The sequence below is a fragment of the Stegastes partitus genome, unplaced genomic scaffold (genome assembly GCF_000690725.1).
Source record: "Stegastes partitus isolate 25-593 unplaced genomic scaffold, Stegastes_partitus-1.0.2 Scaffold9, whole genome shotgun sequence".
NCBI lineage: Eukaryota > Metazoa > Chordata > Actinopteri > Pomacentridae > Stegastes > Stegastes partitus.
In genome coordinates, this window is record NW_007577740.1 from 1,171,565 (window position 1) to 1,194,278 (window position 22,714).

Here is a 22,714-nt window from a genome sequence, read left to right on the forward strand (position 1 = left end):
TGTCCTTTGGAAATATCTGGGAATTATCTGCACAGTGGAGAATTGAGAAAATGTGGTGAGAAAGAAAAGCATGAACAAAGTAGCAGATCTGCTGTTCTATTGTAGATCACACCAGGGCTGAAGTCTATGAACAGGGGAGATGGTAAGCAAAGTAAGGTGGAGAGGGTAAGACAAGAAATGTGCTATTAAAAAGTACAGGCTAAATCAGACTAAAAAGATGGGTTTAAGGCCTGGGTTCTACACAGACAGAAATATAAAAAGATGAAGTAAAACACAAAAGCAAATGTTCAAAAGCCCCAGCCTGAGTTCACAAGTTTAACTGGAAAACCAGTTTTCCCCTCTCTCTACTTAGCCCCATTTTCAGATTTTGTGTCTGTGTTTGTGTGTTCTGTGTATCAAAAAGCCACCTGTGCCTGATGCAGAACATGGAGGTCTTAATCTTTAATTCTTATGGTCAAAGCTGCACTTCAAAAAAACTAACTGTTCAGTGCCTCTGTCTAACCACAATCTGGTGAAGTACAAGCTTCCACAGTTATCTTAAGTGTGAGTGTGTGTATGTCTGTGTGGTGCCTATTGGGATCCAACAGTGCGGTAAAATCTTGATAATGAAAGCTATAAATCACCACTACCACATCCCCAGCCTCAGAGCTCATAAAACTCCAGCCCACAACAGCCAGACAGTAAAAACATGCTTCTTTCTGCTTTATTCCCTTCTATCTTTTTTTTCTTCACTTGTGCTCACACCATAAACAACAGAAGGGTAGCCATGGCACAGCCAAGTCACCATAAAGGCTCCTGCCTCTTGTCTACTCCTGACACTGTCTCTAAGGTGAATCCTAGCAGAAGTCACTCATGTAGTTAATAATCATATTTAAGATATTTTATCCCTTCTGACAAAAACTAAAATAATTCTCCCATGCACAGACTATGGATTAGTATGTGTGCCTTAGTTTGTTAAAAAAACAAACAAAAAAAAAAAAACAGCATGACATGGTGGGACCACCATCTTTTTAAAAAACACTGTTGAGTTCTTCTTATCAGAGACTGTGCCAATTGCAAATGTAGACAGTTACTGCTTGTGTTACTTACATAAGTTAATTGTGTGAGTCTTGTCCCCAGTATCGAGTACACAGCAGTTACCTTCCCAGAAGTCACAGACAATGTAAGTTTACGACACCATCTTTAAGACATTTCACTGGGTATAGCAAATGATAAATGGTCTGCACTATATAGTGCCTTTTAACCCTACCTAGGTTGTCCAACGCACAATGTGTTTTTCATTCACTCACTCACTCACTCACACACACACACACACACACACACACACACTGAGTCCCAAGCGCTCCTCTGCCATCAGGAACAACCCAGGTATGTCCTGTATGTCCTATAATGAATCACAACATCCTGAAATAAATTAAGTGCCATTAAACTGGAGCCTAGACATGTGTTATCTGACATAAAGTTAGGTCATTTCAGCTAGTGTTAGTCTGCAATATGTCAATATACTAATCAGACACATAAAAGCTCCTAAACAAAGCTAAGAAAAATGCAGCTCAAACATTAAGGTAAAGAGAAAAGAGAGAGAAAGAGGTGACAATAGTGACAATGTGACAATAGTTTAATAGTTTAAGTTAACTGAATAATTTAAACCAGGAACTGTAAATAAAAGCACAAACAAATAGTTCTACAATTAAATGAATGGTGGTAAACAAATAAACATGCTAAAAGCATAAGTCAACTAAAATAAATTCAAGCTAATTTTTTTTTTATTCAAATGCATTATATCAAGAGTGTGCTGTAACACAGCACAATGGATTTACTGATCACTATAAATCAATGTCAAGAGCAACACACTTCATGCTTCTTCACTGGGACCCTATAAAACTTCAGATTATTTTTTAAATCCATTTATATGTTACACAATAGCAATGCATACCTCAAAAATATTTTTTTAAAATCTACAGTAATTTTGACAGTATGAAACTAAATCAATATCTTAAAGTATCCTCATCTTGCATATGCAAAAAATGTGCTTATCCCCTTACATATGAATAATATAAAAAGACAGAAATCTAAACCTGGTTGATCTTCATCACTGTGTCTCAAAACGGTTTTATCTGATATTCAGATATTTTTGACATTTTGAATACTAGAAAAAAAAAAACCTAAATACTATATCTGGTGATAGTTTGCAAAACCATACACGCATTTAGTCAACACAAAAGTGATCACCATCTATATATCTATGCACAAGTTGTTCCTTTCAACAAGACACAAAGGCAGGCTTGTATCAGTGAGGCTTAGCCAGCTGAGAGGCAAATGGCTACGAGGCCATCGGTCACAATACGACGAGGCAGATTGACAAGTGCATGTTTAATGGTCGTGAGAAACAGTGTGCAGGGGTTCCTTGGTAATCGTTGTTATAAGGGACAGGAGGAGAGGAGGATAAGACTGCAGACAGCAAGTCCTGTGACACTTTGACAGATGTGAGGTTTGGCACCTCCCAAAGCAGCACAACAGAGAAAAGGCCTTTGAATAATAGGCAGACCGCTAAGCTTTCTGTGCATTGCCCTCAGCCCCAGAGCTGAAAACCAAAGAAAGGGTCAGGCCGTTGCTTGACTACAGGCATCTGGGGCTTTTCCTGGCAAAACAAAACATTTAAGTGCACGCACTGTTCTACTAGTATTTTGTTTCTACCTTTATCCCCTGTATAGATCAAATGCCTTTTCCTTTCCTTCTGCAAGTTTACCTACAAAAATTCACAATTTTCCCATTTCATTTGTCTAACCCCTCCTTGTCGCCTCCATCCTGCCATATTTCGTAAACCTTTGGTGTCCATCTCCATTCTCCTTTTTTGCTCAACCTTCTATTTATCACACACATTTGAGTTGTGAGACAGAAATGCAAGGAAGGCTTTGGGCGCAGTCAGACAGTGTCAGAAGGAATGTTCTATCTTTTTGCACAACAAACCCAAAAGGTGAATGCTGATCTGCAACTTGCTCCCATCTAACTTTGTCACAAGGGTCAAATGTGGTTTAAGTTGGGAAACTTACAGAAGAGGTCCTCCTGGGTGTTTTCAGCCAGTGCCTCAGAGCTGTCTGGGTGGTCCTCACTTTTTTTTTCTCTTACATGTAGTGCATTCAAGGTAGTGAAATGGCATTAGTGTGCTTAACCTCACATTCCAATATCTTGCACTGACAATTGCATGACAAAAATGTGATGGCCTACAAGCACTTCAATTTCTCCAGTTACATTATTGTCAATGTGACAGATATGCCAGAGACACATACATAAACTCAAAGCTTTGCACACACTTTTCACAATCTTTCATCAAGAGATGAACTTTCTATCTTTTAACTTTGCAAACTTCTGACATAACAACACCAACTGCGCCACAACATAAAGGACAGCCAGTTGGAGCTGCTTGCATTTCTTTCAAAGGTTACAGTCCTTTAATGGCTGATGTCTAAAGAGGAGTGAGTTGGTTTTGTGTGGGTTTCTATCACCCTTTCTTCAAAACACAATTCCAATAAATAGAACAGGCAAGGAAACATTGGTTTGTCTTTATGTCTAGATGTGATGTGGTTATGAAAGACACAGAGTTCAAGTTAAAAGACAGACGCCTCTTCCTTTAATTACAGTGATCTCAGAGGGCAATGTGATGAGCTTTTAATGACAGAGACTGTGATACAGGCTTTTTAAATAGAGCTTGCAGGGTGATAGGCCCCTTCCTGCATGACACCTGTAGCATGTTATTCAGTCTTTTTCAAGCTTTATGCTACTTACATAATCCACTAAGAGAAACAGACCAGTCAGCTTGGGAAACTAACAGAAGCTTGGTCTTCACATAAGTTCCTGTCCACAATCACTGAGTAACACACTGCCAACATGAGTGGAGAAATCACTAACTAATGTAAACTGCCCTGTTCTACAGAACATAATGAAACAATATGTCTTCTTTGTGCACTGCTCCACTGAAGCCTGGCTGTAGGGGTAAGAAGGTGCTATAGGAAGAGACTTTATCTGTAATTTAAAAAAAAAAAGAAAAGAAAAGAAAAGAAAAGAAAAACGGCTTCTAATTACCATTGTTAGAACCCTGCATTATCATTACACTCCAAGGTACAACATCTGTGCTGTCATGGCATTGCAGTGCCAAAAGAGGGATGTTGGTTGCAGTTTCATGTTTTGCCCATTTCAGTTTGCCTCTGATCTGTGCTGACTACATGTGATTGGTGTGTTCAATGTCAATGTGTTCATTGACCTGTATCCTAATCTTGACTATACTCTGATGAGCGCAGGTGGACACATCAGTCAGCTTCGCTGGCACTACTTCATCCATGGGCTAAACAACATAGCACAGCTGGGTTCATCTGATATTATGTAACACAGCACCACCCCCGCAGGCCTTGTTCACACCACCCCTCTCCTCCTACTCCACCTCCCTCTAGTGTACCATTGGCTATTTGCAGAAATATAGGTGCACTGTGAGACAAGAGTGTTGCAGTACTGACACAGCTTGTGGGGATGTTTGTGGAGGCTATGGGAAACTCAAAATATTTAAGATGAAGTTTGTGCATAGATAGAATACTGTCAAAAGTCAAGTCAGACAACAACATCAGGCAAACAGCTTACTGTGTTCATTAGTTTGTACAATTTGGAATCTTTATATTCATTCAGCTGAATAAAACATAAGGTTGCCTGTGTAAGATAGATATTTCCTTAAGTTGTGATTTAACACAGTTACAGATGACAAGTTCGTCATGATGTAGCACTGCATGAACTGTTTTAAATTCCTAAAATAGGTGATTAGATTCCACGAGTGATTCTGCCTTTACTTCTTGGGAAAAAAATTTGTTACTAAGCAATACTTGCCAAAAGTGGAATTGCACCCGTTGCCTAGCAACATTAGCTTATTGAATCTCATATCAGGAAGCAATGAGAACCACTGGTGCTTTGAGTTACAAACCCCTAGATACATTTCTCATCTCGGGTACAGACTGTGATGTCCACCTACAATCAAGCTACTCAAGTCAGCTGATATCCTTTTGTATTTTTTTCAGGACTTCCCATTGTCATCAGTGTAATCCTACACAAAGGCTCAAACTTTAAATTTGAATTCATTGAGCAGCAGTACTCACTAACGAGGTAGTCTATTTATTATTTTGTGAAGTTCTGTTCGACACACTGACTGAAATGTACAATCCAGACAGAAAAAGCACACTTAAAAGTCAAGGAGGCAGGCTGAAGTGTATCTTTCATTTCAATTTCTCTTTAACTGTAGCCATTTTCCCAGAAGCTTAAGAGATTTGCAAGGGATTCAAGCAGTCATTTTGTTAAATGCATCCCTGTGGGCCCACATTGAAATTGATTTACTTCTAAACTGGCCTGCTATCATTAGGAAGTACCACTAGGGCAGTCAACCCTACAATACGCCAGTTAATGAAAAACATCAGCTTCACATCAACAAACCACTGATCAAGCTTTCTTCCTTGCAGCTGGTGAGACCCAGCAGAGATATTAGCTAGAAGTTGCCAGAACACCACTGGAATGGATCAAAGCGCTATGTGGTAAATTGCCTCCAATGACCATTTAAAGCACTCCAACACCATAGAGCCACCCACTCAATTTGACTGACTGGGTTACAAGGCAGCATCCACTTCTGATGACGAAAAGAGATGCAGAGGAAACGTGTGACAAGAGGAAAGTCCTGTTTGCTAGGAAGGTTTTCTGACAGACAAGGTTACCATCACTTGCTCCCAGAGTTGAGGGTATTTGCTAGATTACTGAAGGATCACAGAAAGTTACGCCCAGGTCTCTACTTCAAAGACAAAAAAGCTGGTTTTGTGGAAGTTTTACAAAAACCCTCGAAATCAGACGAAATTAGAGAAGACCCTTGACATTTTCAACAAATGGCAAAATGCGCATTGCAACACCTTTGAGACCAAGCTGTCATCTTCAAAATGCCTGTTTTGTCTGGATAATGGAATCAGGTATCCATTGTATTTTAATGATTCTGATTCTTTGAGGTTCAGGTGGACAGTGTTACTACAACAGTAAAATCCTGCATTTACATGAATGCATGAGTAATAATAATCTAATTATATAACATAGCAAGTAACAGTCACAGGAGACATTTATTTACATTACTGTCATTTTTAATGGCATGGCACATTTTCCTGAATATACTTGCTACTTAACAGCATACATTCATAGTATTTTCAATGCAGTAAGTACAGTGTGGTATTTGTACTTTTACTTAGGTAAATAATCACAATACTTCCTCCACCAGTTCCCATCTCTGCCTTTCAAGATAAATACACAAGTAATAGTTCTATAAATTAATACAGTTACTATGTTTGACAAGAGAGATCACACAGCCACAGCCTGACTGCACACCCTCTTTAATGAAGGTGCTGACGTTGACTAGTGGGTTTGTTGTGTGATGTGAGTGTCTCCTGCCGAGCACGTTGCTGCAGTGACAGAGTACTGTGACGTCTTTCTACACCGTTCACTGGAGAGTTGTGTGAAACATTACTTACAATGAATAAATGTCAGAAGCTGTTTTACGGTAACGTATCGGCGTCCACAACATCACACAATTTGTGCTGTACATCTGCTAAACAAGCAGCTCAGCAACGGCTAAGTAGGTTAACTGAGAATAAATTAGAACTGGTTCTAAGTTTTAAATGTTTCTCAATACCCAACCTACTAAAAGTCTAACACCCCAGCATTTAAAATTTTATATCATGTATGTCAAAAAGGAGCAAAGCATCACATTTGAAAAGGCTGGAACCAGAGTACCTTCTGCACTTTTGCTTTAAAAATGACTGGAGTGATGAGAGGATTGACTGTTGAAGTCATTCAGGAAAAATTGAATTTGATGGCCCCGGTCTTCAATGATGTCATCTTGGGCTGAAGCTAAATTTGATGGTTTTTTTTGTTTTTTTTACACCATTTCCTGATGTTGTCTATCCCAGGGGTCGGCAACCTTAAACACTCTAGTCGCTAGTCGCTTTTGACAAAAAGAAGTCGCCAAGTGGATTTGGAAAGTCATCACATTTAGCGAGAAAGTCACCAAGTTGGTAACACTGTGCGTNCAAAAAAAAAAAAAAAAAAAGAAGATGCCGGGTTGAAGGTTATTTTGAAAGAAAATACTCTGTCTATTTGAATCCTCTTTGTATATATGAAATAAAAAGCCGATCTTAAATCATCCACCTGTCTGGTTGTCCTGCTGACTGCAGCTGGGACTGCTGACCAGACTCCTGACCTCCTGTGAGCGCTTTGGGACGGGAGGAGCTCACGGCAGCACCGCTGCACGCTGAGGACAGTAACTGCAGAACAACACGTGTTTTCACGTCAGAGTCTCCAAAACACCCGAAAAGTCTCCCATAACATCAGAGAGCCGCTAGATTGGTCGCTAGTCGCTTTTGACAAAAAGAAGTCGCCAAGTGGATTTGGAAAGTCATCACATTTAGCGAGAAAGTCACCAAGTTGGTAACACTGTGCGTGCCGGCAGGTGTCGCACATCAGTTGTTGTGACGCATATTTTGAGCGACAAAAAATTCAACACGTTTTATTTTAATGCTACAAGTTCACAAAAATCTTCAAATTTAGAATTACATTTTAAAAACCAACAAACTAAAATTAAATACATTTAAATTAAAATACTCATTATTTATTTTCCAAAGCCGCAAGGAGGCACAACAGAGGTATCAAAGAGCCACATGCGGCTCCAGAGCCGTGGGTTGCCGACCCCTGGTCTATAACAACTAACTGAAAAAAATAATCTTCATATACATTAATAAAGACAACAATCATTCATCCAAGCCCAAAATAATCTTTTCAGTCGATGTTGAGACAATGAAAAAGACAAAATTCACAACACACTATGATACTGGCCATCCTCACTTAGTCTGGAAAATCTAATTTATGCTTTCATTTCCAAAGACTCACAATCAGAGCAAAAGTTCACACTCTAACCTACTGAGGGTCACCAAGGTCAGGGCTACATTCACAAAATGACACTAGGAACAAAGCCCATTGGAGCTGGTTTCCCTCGCCCTAGTGTGTGAAGCCCTGCACTTCCAATCCCGCCTGTCCAAATAATCATTAACCAGTTCAGCCCTGAGTAAATATTTTAAGAACCTTTGTAAACTAGAAGGTAAATACACACCTCAGTTATGAGGTGATAAACACATGCATGCACACTATAAGAAGGAGGGGGGTGGGTAGTAGGACGTGCAGATTTTATTGTGTTTCAGCATGTTGAGCTTAGACATGTTGAAAATGATGAGGTCATCCTATTGTGTACACACATTTCTCTGTGTGTCATTGTAAACCCGTGTCTCAGCTAAAACCGTGAAGGGTGAACCTAGTAAAAGAAGGATGGCAATAAATGAAACATTTTTTCTTTACAAAGCCATGAAGCTGAAATTTGCTCACCCCAAGAATGGAAACTTCACTCTGACTTGCAAGGCCATCGCCTCACAAGCCAAAACACTCCCTTTCTTGGATGAACAAAGTGAGCAGAGAGGTTGCAGTGAGCACTACAGATCATGACAGGCTACTTTCCTGTTTTGGTTTTTGCTTCCACCACCTGCAAGCCAGATGTTCTAAGCCTGGGCATTGTGTCTTATTTTTCTACATTAGAAGATAACTGTCTACAGGTCCACTTGAGCAAGTCTCATCTTCTACCTTAGTTTTTGTCTGCCTGTGGAGCAAGCAGAAAAATAACAAAATAACCATCAATATTAAAACTAAAAAAGTCAAAAGAGAAGTTTGGCCCAGTTTCTTACACTATGGGACTTATTTTTTGAATTGGAGCCTTTGGGTGTAAGGCTTCTGGCTAGATAGAACATGCCACATTGGGATATCACCTTTGTAGTTGAAATGGGCATTATTTTAAGTATTTCACAGACTAAACAATGAATCAGAAAATAAATACTTGACATATGATATCAACATATTAAAAAATAATCGCATGTTGTAGCCTGAGATATAATTTCTACAAAATGAACACCACATCCAATTCCTAACAAGTGACAGTGAGGAATTCTTTGTACATGGATCTGCAAAGCAGAAAGAGTGTTAAAAGGTTCAGCCAAAACTTCTGCTTTCAGTAAGTCAAGATGGATTTGTGTGTTTACCATCCCTGGCACAATCCACGACCTCTTTGGAACCAACAAAGACATGCAAGATGTTTTCCATTATAAGGCTCTTTTCTCCATAACACAATGGCTAAGCAGAGGCGCTTCATTTATTTTTCCTACTGATACAAAGATACAACTAGTACTTTTTTTTTCTTTGACAATGTACCAAATACAGATACATTTATAAGCCAGTATTTACTCTGTTTGTTTTGACCGTTTGTTGAATTGTAGACATGATTTATTTGGAACAGGATATCACTACATAAACACTGTACACATAAAACCACTTAGCGACTTTTATTCCAAAAAGTAGTTTGTAGAATACTAGTAAAAGACTCACTGCTCACCATTGAGGCAGAGCTGAGCTCAACCAAGAACCATCAGCCTTACCATTCACTGCTCACTCTAGTCAAGGTCACTGGAGGCTGCTGCCTTTACTTTGAACTGGGCAGATGTTCAGTGCCTGCTGGGTTAAATTAAGAGCAGACTAGTTTTGTTTCCTAGTAATAGTTTTCAAACTTGAACATCAATTGTTTCTAGAGAAGATGCAACTTGAAACCAAGTTTTAAGTAGGCTTTGACACCATCTCTGTTAGGATTACCATTCTACCAACAGGTGTCAAGAGTCCACAATAGTTCATGTTGTCAAAGTCTGTTTATTGTTTGGTAGGGAGTTGTTAACCTTTTTTTTCATGAAAGCAGAGCCAGCACTAAAAACTCAAAAAATAAATGTACTCAGATTATGAGCAGCTGACAGTCTTTTTTTTTCTTTTTTAAAGCATGAAGTATCGTCAGTAGGGGTGGGTGATCTTGCTGAAAGACTTTCACTCTAATTTCACTGTTAAAGTTATGACTAGAAAGAGTGTTTTTATCTTTGTCCATTAATAGGATAAAAGACTCACAGACTGACAGCCCAGTGACATCAAGACCCGCCACAACAAGGACAGAACATTAATGACTTGATCTGTACGTATCTCTGAGAAGCTGATCATATGCCATTTAAGACGGTCTACCAAATAGGATTTTTGGATTGCCCAGCCCTAACCTTGAGTAGTGTGTACCATATCTCTGGCTAAAATATGTTCTGCAGTAGCTTAACACAACTGCTCCTGAGTCACATTACCAGAAACATTAACATGTCCACAACATTATTAGTTTAGTTTGTTAAGGCGCGGTGGAGCATTTGAAGCCAAGAACCCTAGAACAACTGACAGTGAAATCACAGAGATCATCACTTAATGCATCAATTTTAAGGTTGGAAAACAACTCATAAGCTTGTTGATTTTAAAGCCAATTTTTTTCTCTCGAAACCACCTCCCCACACTGTGGCACATCTGCAATGTGTGGAATGGCACAGGAGAAGACGAAATCCCTTGAATCTTCTTCACCATAAAAAATGGTCTGTTGATTCCAAGCTCATTGACAGTATTATACACTGCATGTAGTGTACACTGTATATGATCAAAAAAGAAAACTTTAAGCAAACAGATGACAACTTTTCTAACCTGAAGTATTAACAGTTTCCCTTACATCAAAGAATTGACTTCATCCTGCAGTGTGGAACAATGACCAGGATATGTCTTCCTGTAATCCTGCACCACTATTTCCCCTGCTTGTGAGACTGTTGCCAATGGAGGCTTCCCTACTGTGGCACATGAGAAAAGCATGGGTTTCAAAAGGAAATTGCATTGTCCACATTTAGTGGCCTCTACAAACTTCAGTATTGAAGTAAAGCTAACGAACACCAGAAATGTAGATAACAGCTAATTTGTCAGAATCAAATCTTGTCAGGATCTAATTATTACCTGATTGAAAAGTGAAAAGTTCCAGACTGAAGGCCTCTGTATTTCAGGAAGCTCTGAGGATGGCCAATCATACTAATTCTGCATCAATACATTAATTAGCAGTTCAAGAGAATCATCATATTTTGGTGCACTTTCCTCCTTTTTCATTGACATGAAAGCACTGGAGCAGCCTCTTTGGCCAGCTTGGAAAATTAACTGTGTGCATTATGTAATCAAGTATGCTCTAATTTTAGAATTTGTAGCAGAGGAATATAAGCATCGAATTGACTGGGTTATAATGCCAACAGAATGCTTGGATGAAAGCACAATCCCATGAGGATGGGTCAAATGTTCCAGGGAGTTATGGGTGACAAAATGTTAGTTACGCTCTTTGGTTGGTACTGGACATAATGTTAGCCAGTGCAAAATTAGAATAGGTGGTTTGTAATAAACAGTACATTTGTAGAATATTCTTTGGAAGAATTGTGAAATTTGTCAACCTTAAGCCTCTAATTAGAAGAATCATATAATGCTAAAAAGCATCTTAAAAAAAAAAAAAAAGATTTTATATATAAACTGTTGCATGAGTCTCTACTATGTTGCATGAGTCTCTACTATGTACCTTCATTTGTGAAAATGGGATTCTGGTCAGGTTAACAATAAAGTAATTACATTCTTCCATTGAACATCACAGTGGCACTTGGCATACAGAACTGATGGATTCAAACCAATACATACAGTTATTGGTGCACAAATACTAAAATAAGAAAAGATGTCCAGCTGGCCATAACTTCAATAATTTGAAGTACACCAATTATTGTAAAAGACTGACAAGCTGAAAAACAAGGAACTTCATGTGCCACTTAACACTGGGCTGGGCCCACTGGACAGAAATAAAATTGCTGTGCATCTTTTCCAAAACCAAATCCTGTCAGACTACAGGCCAATCATAAAACTAGCTAAAGATCCCAACTATGTAGCCCCCACACATTTGTTACTCAATTAAAGAGCTGTAATCTCTTTGTAGAATGTCCTTTCCAAACCATTCTTTCATTATCTTCCACACCCCAAAATTTAGTATCTTACAAAGAAATGTACGTATACCTGGCTGAAACGTTTTCCAATAGACGACATTACTGTTAAACTGAGATGATATCATAGTTTGGTGCCACACTTTGCTCCGAGCACAAATCTACCAGTTTAGATAACCTTTGATTTTTACACACACTCTTGTAGACTATGTTCCCATTGTTGCCATTGTTTCAGTGGTTTGATTCTCTAAAACATGTTCTGACCACTGCTGTCAGTGACAGTTTGTGATGTTTTTTGTGTGCAGCTGTGGGTACATCTCTGGTAGTACAATATATTGGCTCACACAAAATACATAACTTTCAGGATCATTATTTGGATGCCACACATTCCCAATAACTGTACAGTTGTATGGCCCTTCTTGTTAGACACAGAAAAACACAATTATTTGGACTCTTTTATTTATGGACTATAAAGGTGACGATAACTGAGAATCACCTTGCACAGTCTCTCCTCATACCAAACATTAGTGAAAAGCACCACTTGTTTACCAAGCACCGTGCAGACTCCAGCTGATTTAAGTGAATGGCGAAATTTATGCCACGAATATCATTCCAGATGTGAAAATTGGCCCTAAAAGATAGGACTGATGCATTCCATTGCAACCCTGAACATATGACCATAAACATGTATTATCCTACTTGCCTACACAATGCCACACATTCACAGTAAAACCTCCATTTTTTCCAACTTAAAAAATTTAAAGACACAGTCATTGAGCCTCAGGATTTCTGTCATTTGTGCTGCTAGGCAGCATCTAGCTAAACAGGGTTTTATAACTCCGGCATGTTTTAAAAACCTGGAAATAGACATTTTCACTGATTGTTGTCAATATCAACATGGAATGTGTTAATGTAATGTGACCTGCTACATATTATTAACAAATTATTATAACTATCAGTCGATTGGAGATTATTTTAACATAATGGATAATCTCTCACATACAGTCTTCCTCTCCCTGATATGCTCTGTCACCGACACAAAGATGTTATGCTCTTACTCTCTCGCACTCTCACCTGAGACTTATCTGTATCCCTTTATTTCTATTTACAGCTTCCATTTACAGCTGTCCCTCTGACTCAAGCTACCAGCTTCATCATGACTAAAGTGAAGCTCCTCTATTCAATGCTCTCGCCTCTTCGTCTTGTTGGGTTCATTCCACACTAATGCGGGTATAATAGACATTTGAAATTACATTTGCATTACAGCATGAGAAGTTATTTAACCTTTTACTGGCTGTTGGTGGTGGTCCCACAAATAACCATAGCGTCAAGCTCTTTAGCTGAGGCTCAGCTGTTGCTGTCTTTACCTACAGTTTAATATTGGCATATTTTTATTTTTTTTATCATCATAAAACAAGTATGTGTCTAGGTGCTAGCAGTTAATGTGCATGTTCCAGCCAATCATGACTGGAAAACAAAACTGTATAATCCCTCTATTGGAAATAACTGGGGGAATGGATTTTTAACAGGAATTCCTACCAACCACTGTTCTGCATAAAGTGACCCAAGACAACTTTCCAAAAATATGAAAACTGTACATAATGTAATGTTGTTCCCTTTTAATACACACTGCTTCTGTTGTTTTTCAAATGTAAAGTTAAATTAGTTATCATTTCTGTTAACCAGACTAATGTCATTGAAATAAATGGGGTTGACACAAGAATTTATCTGTCAGTGTAGTACAATGCAATTTAACTGCAGTACAAATTACTTCATCCACAATGATTACACAATCGAACCAATGCTTCTCTAAATGTGTTTACAATATTAAAACCTTCATAAAGGGCTGCTGTATAGTGTTGCATAGCTTTTGTTAGGTGTACCTAATAAACTGCCAACTGAGTGAATATTCCAGTAAGACTACATTCTCAGAGTTCAGACAAATACAGTCTAACAGCTGTGTAACCATTTCCAGTCCTGACAAATGCTATAAAAAATAAAACAACCAAAGTCTGAGCTGCACTCAAAACCTCAAGTTACATAAATTGCACTATGATACACCTGAATACATCTGAACAGAAATATGGGCAACAGGGCTCCAGACTGCGTATGATGATCATTAGGCTGGGTTGTAGACACTCCAGAAGTCACTGGCAGCTACGGTGTTAGCTATTGTGGTTAAAAATAGTACTTTTTCTTTTTCATTGACGCTCTATAACGGGTCATTTTAAAATACAAAATGTGGAGAGAGAGAAAGGTAAAGGGTGCAGGTGCAGGTAGGAGGATCTTGACCGAGTCAGTTAAACAGAAAAAGTAGCTCACTACCCTCAATCACGATGGCTAATGCAGAGCTTGGGCTGAAAAGTGAAACTAAGGAACGCTGCTCGAAGGAACGTCACAGGAGGTCATTCCTCCCAACAGCTATAAGACTTTTTAATGCTTCATCATAAGCACATTTGCACATTCTGTCCATTTGCACATTTATGTTATGTCTTATATATTCTTGTAAATGTGTTGAATTTTCTATATTTTTTTCTTATTTTATTTTATTTAACCGTCATTTCATACCCTAATATTCTGTGTTGTCTTTTGCTTGTTTACCCCTTGTTGAATATTGCTGCTGTAACAACAGAATTTCCCTCTGGGATTAATAAAGTCAGTCTCAGTCTAATGTTAAGAGACACAAGTTCTTGTTTCCTACAATTACGTGGACATGATTGACTGCAGTAATGCCGTGTACTCATATAAAAGTCCACTCAAAAGAAAACATGTCGATAAAATCTCCTCAGCCAAATCTAACAGCAGAAAGTGTTATTTCATTTTTTTTCCAACTCATTTTTGGTCTCACATATATCCGAGTAAACTGCAGCCGCCTGTGTCGTGTGTACCACAGCCGGCATGTTGAGGCGTTCGGGAACATCGGTAAATAGTAATATCTTTCAATGAGCAAATGTTCAGCAAGTGAGGAGTATAGCCTGACCAGTTTATAGCACTGATTTTAGAAAACAGTGGTGGCAAAACAAATATATTTAAATGCAAAGGTTTTGCAAATACAACTATTCATCAGCATACAAGTTGGATTAATAGTTGTGGCAATGCTGTACCAAAACAAGGGAGTGAGAGTTGAAGGGGGTCGCATCAGTTCCACAAGTGAAAAGGTTAGTCTGGAGCCCTGGGTTATCAGCAACATTAAATGATTTATACCAGAATGACAAATTAGCTGAAGTTGTCAGATATTAATTCTACTGACACTAGTGACAGCAAATTGGACAAGAAATTCAATGTAGTCTACAAGTGACAATCAAGTCTTAACCGCTGAAATAGCTACGTAGTTTCTTAACCTTGCATAAATTTCAAGTTACGGCTCCACACACACACACACACACAACAATTTTCTCAAAATGGCACAAGAGAGACAGCAGCAATTAAGAAATCCAACTGGGTCAGAAAAGCACTCCTATCAGTAATACCAGCCCAGGCAGCCAACAGTAGCAACATCCTTTTAGTCATCCAGCAAGACAGAAATTTGAGAGCTCTGTCTGCTTGAAAACAGATGGCAAGGCAGTTGGTAGGAATTTCAGCAACGCTCCCATGCATGTTTGGGGATAAGATTTTCAGTTCACGTTCTTGCAATGTCATCATGGAGTCAAAAGAGAGGAAGGATTGAGTACATCCAGGGAGACTAATCAATTTTACACACAAACTCATTTTGACACAGAACAATAAACACATGTTCCACCTACACTTGACTGTTCATACAAGACAGTCAACATGTGGTTGTACTACCAGTTCTGCAACGAGTTAAAGCACACCACAACAAAGTCATACAATCATATTTGGCTTTGCATGAAAATATCAACAAGATATAACTTGCAATAGCACATTTAATACAGTGATGATGCACAGTATATGGTGAGGTTTCTGTTTTTTTGAAAAGTCAATGTAACAACATACGGTTCACGTATGTTTGAACACCTCAGTGAATGAGAGCCAACAATCAGAGGGCTAGACACCTAACACCAAAACCTACAATAAAGTTGTAATATTCCTACAATAATTTTATAGCAAAGCCTTGCCATAGCTATTATGTATAACTGCGTTTACCCTTTGTGGTGTTTACTCAGAGTTAAGCAGTGTCCAACCATAGACTGCATAAAATATGGAAGTAGTGACCATGACATCTCCATATGGTTGGTGGATGCAGTTCTAAAGCCTTAACTGAAATTACGCTGTCAGCATTTTTGTTTGTTGGGAACCAGATGTAAGGAGTGTGGAGTGGAATGGACTGGAGAACCCAAAGACACCACACACAGTGATATGTAGCAATCTTTTTAGCCCTGTCCTAATTCATACACTGCTTTATCTTCTATTTTCCCTTAAATGGGACCAGAATTTACTAAATGAAAATCATGCTGTATTCAGAAAGTCTTGAAACTAGCAATTGAGATCATAACTCATTAGGGAAATGTTTACTGAAGTTACAGATCAAGTGGGAAGTAGGGTAATTTCCTCATATACTTCTATATAATCAGAATTCTTTTTGCAACAAGAGGAGTCTGTTACCCCCAGCTGGGGGAGGATTTAAAGCACTCCTGACTTGGTTTCACTTCTTAGATTCTTTTATATCCAGTCTATGTGTCAGACCTATAACATATTCCTGACCAGGAGCTGACTAGCTAGATGATAGATCACTACAAAAAGGGATTGAAGAAGGTGGCATTAAGGAAAACAAATTAGATTAAATCCATGACTAGACATTCTGCAGTGAGATTTTAATCAATTTCATTTATTAATTGTACAACACTTGGTAGTAGGGTGATCTAAACTGGCTTCTGCCTTGTTCAAAAAGGACACCTCAGGGGTTCAGCTACATCAGCCTCCTGTGCTTGGACAGAGTTGCTACATTTCCTGAATAGGCTTTAACAGACTTGCAGAGTATTTGTTTTTAATACAAGCCATTTTAGATTACCACTTAAATCAATCTAAATGCACTGCTCATTTCACTATCTCATTACCAGAGCGATTTCTCAAACATAAACTACTACATTTCAATACTACTGAAATGACTAAATTTTGTAGGCAAAAAAAGATAGCATTTAATGAACCAAGTTGCACTGTGGCAACAGATTTGGTGTAAGAGAAAAGACTGTATAAAATATCTACATAAGGATCATAATATTTTACTGTTTCTGTACAATTGTAGGTTCCCGCGTGGGTTGTACAATTGTAAGAAGTATTTAAGTGTTGTTCCCACAATATCCTGTACAGTATGTTCCTTCTGTGTACTTCTGTATGGATTATCCTGCCTAGTCATTGTTTTGTGATGTTTTTATTCACCTTTTCTGCTCATCTGTCACAACTGAAATCTGAAGCTTTCTGGTAATCCAAGCTGCTTTCATGTGCTATAATCCATTTACAGCCCTAATTAGGAAGTTGTTCACCACCCAGATGAGAAAATAGAGAAACAGAAAGGGATCCGCTATAAGAAAAAGTCCCCTCGTCTCAAGTGCAATGGCTAAAAGTAACTGTTTTCTCTTGTGATCTCTCTTCCCTTTTCTGGCTGCTATGAAAGACCTTGACAAAGCCTCAACAAGGTTTCAGATTTATCCACTGCAAAACACCATGGATCAAAAGAGATATGCAATTTCACATATCAGAGAAAACACCGCAAGGCCTGTTTGTTGAGTGGAAACAAAATGCTGGCTTGCACTTCAAATATGTCAAGAGCACACAGACCTAGTCTTTCTAGCAACAGTCCACTCACATCTTTGGGGATACTAGTTCACTGTTTACTATTTAAAACATTTATAATTTCTGGATTCTGTAATGTGGCACAGACAGTATTAAGAACTACTTTGATGATGGTTTGATGGTGATTGTTCTGCTAGTGACAGGGTTGATTTAGTAGTGGTAATAAACTCTGTATGATAATGTGATCTCAACATGCATATGCTGACTGATTGATTTATTTTTACCACATCCATAGTGCAACTAAATACTACATCTAAAGAAAGAAGAAGAAGAAAGAAAAAAAAACAGAAAATCAGGATGGCTATATTTTAACATTTTAAAGAAAAGTCCAAAGTTGGTGTCCTATGATTTATTGTAATGTCAATCCTGTGTCATAAATCCTGATCTAAATAATATTACCTACCTAATTGTAAGCACACAGTGAATTACTGTAAAGGAGAATTAGGCCTCTTGTGTTTTTTAGCCCACACTGTCTATAAATAGCTATTAATATTTAAAATCACGCCTACTCTTAACTGATCGCAACCTTTGTAATCAAGAGTCCTTAGACCTTATTCATTCATTTGAATTTATTAATTGCCACTCTCACTGTAAGGTTTATCAAGACAATGATGGTAAATGTCTTGCTTTACTAGAAATATAAATTTATTCTTTTTCAGTGAAAATAACGTTATTTTAAAAAGGAATATGTTTTAATTCCATGCCTTAGTCTATCTATTGGTCTTATCTTAAATGAAAAATAACAAAATATGTGAATTGCATGCTTTAAATCATGTGAATCTACTGACTCAACTTAACTTCTAGTCATCTTCTGCTGTAAAAAGCCAAATATAATAAAGGATAAGTCACTAATTCATTCATTCATTCATTAAGACCGCAAACACCTGTGTTGTATCTGGAAAAAGCTGAGCTTTCAGTGGACTTTACATTGCTGACTGAGCAATTGTCAAGTTGCTGCCACTGGTGTTATCTGGTGTTTTTGGGGGCAGCCCATCTTAGGTCAGTGAATTTCTGCGCCGGTCTGCTATTGTCCGCAAAACGTAAATTTCGTCATCTCCCTAAGTCCGTGGAAGTCCATGCACACCCGTTACCTGCATGTCCATGCTTAGCTCAGAATTTCTATCCAAGCTGACAAGTTACAAAGACAATCGTGTGCATGCTCAGCAGTAATGTACATGCATGGAATGTGCAGATACAACCTACTGTACGTGTATGGAACAGAGCCCTCTCAGCAGAATAGGAAGTCCTACAGCTCACCACATTAGGTGGTTGTATTCTTCTTGTTTTCAACATCAGCCCTCCCTACAAGCAACTACATATTAGTTTACAAAAAAAGCCAACACTTCAGAGAGCACTTAAGCCATATCACTTAACTTGTATGCTGACGCTCCAACATTTCTTCTTTATTCAGTCTTCTGACATCCTGTTTATAATGTGATTTGTGCTTATAATGGGCAGAGCTGATTAGGTAGCAGATTATCCTGCAGCTATCCTGGAGTGATTCACCTGTTGCAATTATGGTTGGCAGTGATGCATTTAACAATTCACTCTTAAAATGGGCGTTATTATTTTCAGGCTATGGTACAAATCTGCATGGTATTTGAGCGATAAAGCCACCTTTGAATTTTTTATTCAGAACAAACACTGATTTGTCTAGGCCAGGTAGTTTTATTAAATGAATCTGCTCATCTATTCACTGTTAACAAGGATTTCTTGTTCTGTTATTTCTCAGTAGACAGCTTATCCAAATACCTTAAACAGAGGGAACTCACATTATCACCAGCATGCAAAGAGACAAAAAGAGTAAAAAGGGAAGGAGACAAAAAGCGTTCATTATAAACTGGAATTAGAACAGAGAAGATTACCGTGGTCCTTCCAAAAAAAGATGCCAAAAGAATAGCATGCAAATTCATGGAATTGTGAAAAAACGAGATGGAAGGATAAGGCTAGGATTGTGAAGAGAAATGATGAGAATGTCAGAGTCTTGGCATGCTTTCCACAACAGGAAGAAAGCAAGAGGAGAGGAAAAGACACTGTCAGAGATGGAAGAAGGGAGGAGGGAATCGTGGGAGGTGGAGAGTAAAAAAAGTAGGAACAGAACTGCAACAGAAGAAGAGGATGAGGCAGCAGCTATGTAAAGGAGGGGGGCATAGTGATGTTATTGTGGGAGGTCGTAAACAAGCAAGACCTCATTATCATCTTCAGTCAGTGATGCATTGCATATATGTAGATAGAGAAAGTGCAAGCTGTCCGGTTACGAGATTGAAATGTCCTCTTTTTCCCTAACTTTGCATTTGCCAGTTTTCCTCACCATGTGCACTACCAAAAACTTTGCCTGTCCCAGATATGCTAGGCTACACATTACAGATTTTTTTAAGAGTGGCCACATCCAGATCATAGTGCATCTGATATAAATTTAAACCTGGAAGTTTTGGTTGCAAGCAGTACTCAAGGTCCTGGGAAACTGCATTTGAAGCTCTAAAAGAGATCCCCTACTGTGCTTACAATGGAGAGGATTGAAGACCTTTAGAAAACAAGTTTTAGCCAACTCCAACTGCACAATTCTGTGACATGTTGCGACGTCTCAGCTGCTCGATATCTCAAAGCCATTCAGTAATGTTTTAGCTGTTCATCAGCAACCCTGACATTTTTATTTTCTTTCCTGTTTTCTTTTTTTTTCCCTGTTCCCTTTTAATTCAGCAGCTACATGTGTGACAGAACATGTGCGCCTCCACCTACACACTCAATTTCAATAGCCTACTTAATATTGTAAATGCGACACAGCCTCCAGATCTGCTCAGCCTTGGCATTCACAAGCACCGATGAGGGAGGGCTGATGCTATGAGATGTTTAACTGCTAATACATGAGGTTTTTTTAGTTGTTGTCTTTTTTTTTTGATGCAGCAGCTGCAGCAGCCAAAGGAAAGTGGACAAAGCACTTGAAATGCTGTCTTGGAAGAGAGAATTTCTAATACTGCTGTTGTGTGTCGAGTTGAAAATTAGACCCATCCCTGCCACCTAATGAATGGATATGTGATCTCTATGACGGTTCCATTTAGGACTTGTCGAAGGAGGAAGCAGTGTGTTTCTGTGTGTGTGTAAACCCCCTGCAGGGCTGAAGCTGGCAGCCTGAGGGCAGACTCCACAGGTGGAGATGGTCGCAACAACAGAAGACAGAGCATCTAGAGGGGGTCCACTTACAATAAAAATCCCTACCAGCATGTAATTAAGGCAGAGAGAAACCTCAGACACAAGCACAGACTAAAAACCTTCGTATAGGGTAACTTTAAGGAGCATCAGGACTTGCCGTAATTAAACTAAGATATTAGTGGGTTTGCTCAAACAATTGCTCATTCTTTTGTTAAATCGACTAATGATCAAAGGTTTCGCAGCATCTTCATGACTTCAATGTTGCACTGTTACATCACTATCAATCTGACTAGACTACACTGACGGCCATTTTGATTAATGAGACTGGTCTTGATAGAGCCCTGGATAGAAATAACTTCATGGTGGATTTCATGCAAGTTCCTATGCATGCATTGCCCTCTTACATCACACATTATGTAGGATTAATAACAGTCAACAACCTAGAAGCCTGGTTGTATGAGAAGCAAGTTATAAACTTTCCCTGCAAAAAGAAAAAATAAAAGAAAGAAAAAGAACAATGCCGCAACCTCTGAACGATTTCTATGCGAATCAACACCTTGCAGAGCTTTAGTAAAGTAATTCTCACGTCCAAACAACCCCTTTAAACGGCAGCAACGCCTGACAACAAAATGCACTGCAACAAACATGACTCCGCACTCCCGAGAAAAGAGCTGCTCTACCAGAAATACGACAACACAAAAATAATAACAATACCTTAAGTCACTGTGATTGCTGCACCGTGCACAAGTAAAAGATGGACAGCGAGATCGAGGACAGGAAACCCAGTGGAGCGGCTGCAACCAGTCATCCCAATTATGCAGCAGTCACGCAGGGACTTAAACAAACAACAATTACCTTTTATCTGACAGTCATTTTGCAATATTTCCTGTTTCTTTAAGACCAACGGTGATTCGTTGTCCACATTTTCAACCGTGGTGTCTGTTGTGGTGAGGCACGGGGGGTGAAACGTTAACTGAATGGTGGCTAAGAGCTACACAAATGTTTAGCTGCGACGTGACTGATGAAGAAGACACAGCTAACTAAATCAGATGTTAGCGAAAAATGCACGAGCCGTGATACACCCAGCGGTACCTGACTGCTAGCTAAACTTTTTTAGCGTAGTTTCCCCCCAGAAGCGTTTCATACAATTGCTGCATGGACGTTCATCTAAATACTTCAATTGACAGAATACAGAATACACCTTCAGTAAGTCGTCCGTGGTTAAACATAAAACTAACGGTGTTGATATCGCCTGTGTGTCAGTGTGAAGACAAACGGAGGAGAGAGCGCACTCACCTTTAATATTTTCCACCTTGTCTGTCTACTCGAGAGGAAAAACAACGCTTTCGCTGGTCAGTCACCGGAATACACAAACCGCAACTGTACAGAATGAAGCGGCTGTGAAGAGTTGGCAGCAGAAACCCTCTACGGCTCCTCACCTTTCTCTCTGTGGCCGTCCCTGCACTCTGCCGACCGCCTCTCGGTTTGTTCAAATCAGAAGTTCATCCAAAGTTGCAGCGGTTCGCTCCGCCTCGAGACGACGATGAGGTCACCGCCTCTCCGAACTCCTCCAGACTATACTCTCGCGATACGAATCAACGCGGTCGTGTTCGCAGATGAGGAGTGTTCTCGCGATATGACGGTGAATGGAACGAAAAGAGCGAACGGCAGAGTGCTAGCGAATGGAGAGAGGGAGAGCGTTGCTCTGGCAACAGAATCGGATGGGCTTTTCAGAGATGATTTTTTTTCCCCTCAAGCAACTGGTGTTTGTGTGGCAGGTTTAAGTGTTGATGAACACTTCAAATGATGAAACCCTGATAGCTAGCATTGCATCATGTATCATCATCCAG

At 39.1% G+C, this 22,714-nt stretch overlaps 1 protein-coding gene across 1 annotated transcript in view; it reads right to left on the reverse strand.

Moving 5' to 3' along the window:
* Positions 1–22,342, reverse strand: part of sipa1l1 (signal-induced proliferation-associated 1 like 1) — an 87,894-nt gene extending 65,552 nt beyond the window's left edge. The window contains exon 1 of the mRNA XM_008284667.1: positions 22,161–22,342. The gene's annotated coding sequence lies outside the window, so the exon portion shown is untranslated. The remainder of the gene's footprint in view (positions 1–22,160) is intronic.
* Between the last annotated feature and the right edge of the window lie 372 nt (positions 22,343–22,714).